Here is a 4,966-nt window from a genome sequence, read left to right as displayed (position 1 = left end):
TGTTGGTAGGAATGCAATCTAGTCCAGCCATTGTGGAAATCAGTGTGGAGGTTCCTGAAACAGCTAAAAATAGATCTATCATATGGCCCAGCTATACTATTATGAGGCATAATCCTAAGGACTCATCTCACTACCTTAGAGATACTTACTCAACCATGTTTATTGATGCTCTATTCACAATAGCTAGGAAATGGAACCAACCTAGATGTCCCTCAACAGGTGAATGGATAATAAAGATGTGGTACATTTACACAATGGAGTTCTACTCGGCAGTAAAGTGGGGGACTTTATATAAGGAAGCTCTGGGTAAAAAAAGAAGTTTCCTTCCATACACTTGGCTGCCAGAGCTGCTTGCTGCTTTCCAGCATGGATTGAAGACCAGGGAGGACTGAAAACCAGAGTCAACAGAAGACCTGAGTGGATCAAAACCCAGTGGCTCCTCAGGAAGCCTCCAGGCTTTCAGTGCCAGACTGAGACTGTTGAGACATCTGGACACATGGACTGAGCACCTACTGGGTTCCTTGATTCTTGGGCCTGCAACTGCTATTGGACTACCATAGCTAATCCAATAAATTCTCTTTTTAAAATAATTCATTCTAGCAGTTCTGTTCCTCTAGAGAACCCTGACTAATACAACCCTATTGCTGAGGACTCCACATACTTGTGCTGCAAGGACACTGAGAAACCCTGCTGGAGCTGAGCTGAAAACCTCCTCTGTGTGAACCAGATGACAGAAAGCTGGAAAAAGCTATGCTGCATGAAGTTCCATGGGAGAGAGAGAAATCATCAGTAGAGATAAACAGCAGTGGACACTGCAATCCTTATATTTGGTCAGCCAGGCCAGATGAGCCAATGAGTGCAATAGAGGCATGTCTGTTATGGGGAAACCAACTGCTCTCTAATTAGACTGGGGACCTACTCCACAGGAGGTAATATATGCCTGATACTGAAAACCTATGATGGGGGAGTCATGAGCCCTAAGGGTGTAACATCTGCTGGTATCTGGCTAAATGTATATACTATGCTCACCAAACTGCCCAGTAAGTACTTCTCTTAATGTTCATACCCATGTATTAATTCTACTCTCACTTTTGGTTAGAGAAGCTTCAATTTTCAGATGGCAGTGACTTCTGGGATGACTCAAAGGCACCATAGTGCTGAGAAGTGACAGAAGAATATTCAGCACTGAAACACCTCTATCACACCTTCCAAGGCTTAGGGTCCATTGTGGAAGAGGTGGCAGAAAGAATGTAAGAGCCAAAGGAAGGGTAGGACTCCTTACAATGCACTCTTCCAGACATAAAACTGCCTGGGTATCCATGACCTCACAGTGCCTGACACGACCTAAACAAGACCATCATAATAAGAGGAAAAGATGATGACATCAAAATAAAAGGCAGACTTATTGAGAGGAGGAAGGGATATGATGGAGAATGGAGTTGCAAAGGGAAAGTAGGGGAGGGGAATTACCATGGTTTATTGTCTATAATTATGGAAGTTTTCAATAAAAAAATAAAAAATAAATTTTTACTGACCACCTCCATACATGTGCATAGTGTGCCCTCTTTTGTCTTTCTTCCTATATCTCACCTCCATGGAACCCCTTCTTTCCAACCAGTCCCTCTTCTATTTTGATGTCATGTTCTTTTTTTGGTGGTTTTTTTTTTTTTTCTCTTATACTATGCAGGTCTTGTGTGGATAACTTTAGCCACTGTTAGTTCATAAATGCAGAGGCTACTTTGTGGTTTTGTTTGTTTGTTTGTTTGTTTGTTTAACTTTGTCTTTCTAATTTAATTTTATTTTTTAAAAGGTTATACTCATGTCTCCTCTCCCTCACCCTTATTCCAATGAGGCCCCTCCTCAGTGTGGTTATTGTTAGCATCAGCCACTTTGAGGTCATGAATGCAATGTTGGAAGACAGCATTCCAAAGCACTCCTCCTCTTCCTCAGGCTCATTCTTCCTGCCACGTCTTATACAATGGTCCCTTAGCCTTGGAGGGTATGATAGAGATGTCTCAGTTCTGAACACTCCACTGTCACTTCTTCTCAGCATTTTGATGAGCTTTGAGTCTCCCTCAGTAGTCACTGCCACAAGAGAAAGAGAATTTCTCTAACCAAAAGAGATAGTAGCATTAATATGTGGGCATAAACTTAAATATTAGAGGGCAGTTTGATGGACATAATATATTCAGTTAGCCAAACAGCAATCATAGCTTCCCCCTTACAACTTAGGATCTCCACAGCTATCAGCTTTTGACTAGGTTTTCAGTACTGGGCATGAATCCCCTTCCTCAAATCCAGTCAGAGAGTATGTAATTTCCTGGTAACAGACGTGCCATTGACACATTTGCCCAGTTGGTCAGCCATGTAGCTTGCTAATGATGGCTAAGCCCATTGAAGACTTTTCTCCCCCAACAGGCTACATAGAACTTTCCTGAACTATAACTCGTAGTCAACAGGGAGCTTCTGGCTCAGCTCCAGCTTGGCTGTAGGATAAAATTCAGAAATTAATTCTTGAGTCCTTCAAATGAGATAGATGAAACTGTATCTCAGCCATCTGAATGTGCAACTGATACAATAGAGAAAGCCAGAAAGCCCTGTACTCAGAGGTCGAGATTTCATTCTCCATCTACAACTTGGTATCCCGACAAAGATACTGCAGAAGGAAAGAAGCGGTCTCAGTCTACCTCTCCCAAAAGAGAAACTGGAAAAGAAAGCAAAATTTCCCTGTCACCATTACCTAAGAAAGAGTTGGCTAGAGGTCAGAGAAGATCTCACTCTCTAGCACCAAAGACGGATATGATAGGGGAAAGTCACCTTTCTTGGTCTCCAAACAAAGAGAGTAATAGGGAAGCCAGGAGATCTGGATCACTGTTCTCAAGAAGAGAGACTTCTAGAGAGAACCAAAACTCTCAATCAAAAGAGAAAGAGCCTGGCATGGTAGCACACGCCTTTAATCCCAGCACTTGGGAGGCAGATGTAGGAGGATCACTGTAAGTTCAAGGCCACTCTGAGACTACATAGTGAATCCCAGGTCATTCTGGGCCACAGTGAGACCTTACATCAAAAGGAGAGAGAGAGTCTTCTTCAAAAGAAAAATCTAGGTCCCATAGCAGAGAAAGAGAGAGCACCAGGAAAGGTCAGAGGATAGATCAAGACAGAGAAAGGAAACCCAGATGGTGATCAAGGTCCAGATCATGTTCTTGGTTGCCATCAAGATTAAGAATAAGACTTCATCTTCTGGTACAAAATAAAGAGATAGTTATTCTCCCCATTGGAAGGAAAATGGACACATGATGTTTGGAAGTGTCCATGAGGAAGTGATCAGTACAGAAGGAATGACACAGAGAAACAGAAAGAAAATACAAGAAAAGAAAAAAATTGATATCAATCTAGATATTGATGACTCAAATGCTGCTGAGAAGCATAGAAATGACTGTCCCCGTTGGGCAACAGAAAAATAAATCCTGGACCAGATCCAAGGATCAGAACTCCAGAAAAGTTAAAAGATTCTCATTGGGAAGAAAATAGAAATGAAAATTCAAGGAATCCTTGGAATAAAAACTTTGCCTCACAACTAGGCATGGTGGCACACACCTTTAATCCCAGCCCTTTGGAGGCAGAGGGAGGAGGATTGCTGTGAGTTTGAGGCCACCCTGAGACTACATAGTGAATTCCAGGTCAGCCTAGGCTAGAGTGAGACCTACCCTGGAAAGAAAGGTTGGATGTCTAACAGAGGTCGAGGTAACCATGGCAGAGGCACTTACAGAGGTAATTTTACCTATACAGATCAAAATGAAAGGTGGCAAAACTGAAAACCCCTCTCAAGAAATTCAAATAGCTCAGGGAATGATTCTTTCAAGTTTATGGAACAGAAACCCTAAGCAGAAAAATGAGCAAGAGATCTCATTTGATACACCAGCAGACAGATCAGGGGAGACATCTACATCTAGGTGGGCTGTGAGAAAGACTCTGCCAGCAGATGTACAAAACTATTATTCACAGCGAGAGAGAAATTCTTCAGGTCCACAGTCTGGGTGGATGAGACAAGAAAAGGAAACAATTGAAGAGGATTCTTATGTAAAAGACCAAACAAGCCAAATGGATGGCTCTCAGCTACCTATAAATATAATGCAGGCCCCAATGGAAGTCATTCAGCAGCAAGTGAGCACACGGCATCCTCCTGTGAATATCTTTTCTTACCCAGTAGGCATTCCTGCACCTCTGATGAACATCCAGCGCCATCCATTCAACATGTACTCTCAGCTACCCTTGCATCTCCACACAGGAGAGCCTCTAATGCAGGTAGCTCCTCCTGCCAGTGTAACTCAGGGACTACCACCTCCGCCACCCCCTCCTCCACCATCCCAACAAGTCAACTACATTGCTGCACAGATGGGAAACAATTGCAGCAGGGTATTCCAAGTATTTCTCATGTAAGTAACAACATGAGTACAGCAGTCTTACCTGCCCCACCAGCAGCCCCAGGGATAATGGGAACAGTTCAGGGACCAAGTTCTCATAAAACCTCATCATCCAGTCATAGCCAGGCCTCTAATGTTGCTGTAAAATTGGCAGAAAGCAAAATAAGTGTTAGAGTGGAAGCCAGCACAGATAGCCCAAAGACAGTCAAGAAATTACAGACTCAAGAAAAGCAGCACAGGAAGTAAAATTGGCTATTAAGCCATTTTAGCAAAATGAAGATATCACTAAGGATGAATATAAAGAGATTGTACAGAAAGCACTTGATAAAGTTTGTCATAGTAAGAGTGAAGAAGTAAGTTCTACCAAAGTGTCAAATCTCTTTAAAGCTTATGTAGACAAATACAAATATTCATAGAAAGGGAGCCAGAAGAAAACGCTGGAAGAATCTGTGTCTACCGAAGAAAACATAGACTGCCATTGGAGTACTAGAAAGGACATTGTCAAGATATTTACAAAGTGCAATTTCAACCTGTACCATTAA

The 4,966-nt window shown here is 42.3% G+C and overlaps 1 pseudogene; it reads left to right on the top strand.

Annotated features, from left to right (window-relative positions):
• The first annotated feature begins 254 nt into the window (after positions 1-254).
• LOC101593430 lies at positions 255-4,966 on the top strand (annotated as a pseudogene).

This window comes from Jaculus jaculus, chromosome 9 (assembly GCF_020740685.1).
Source record: "Jaculus jaculus isolate mJacJac1 chromosome 9, mJacJac1.mat.Y.cur, whole genome shotgun sequence".
Taxonomy (NCBI): Eukaryota; Metazoa; Chordata; class Mammalia; order Rodentia; family Dipodidae; genus Jaculus; species Jaculus jaculus.
Note: the sequence above shows the minus strand (reverse complement) of the source record. Positions and strands in the feature narration are given on the sequence as shown.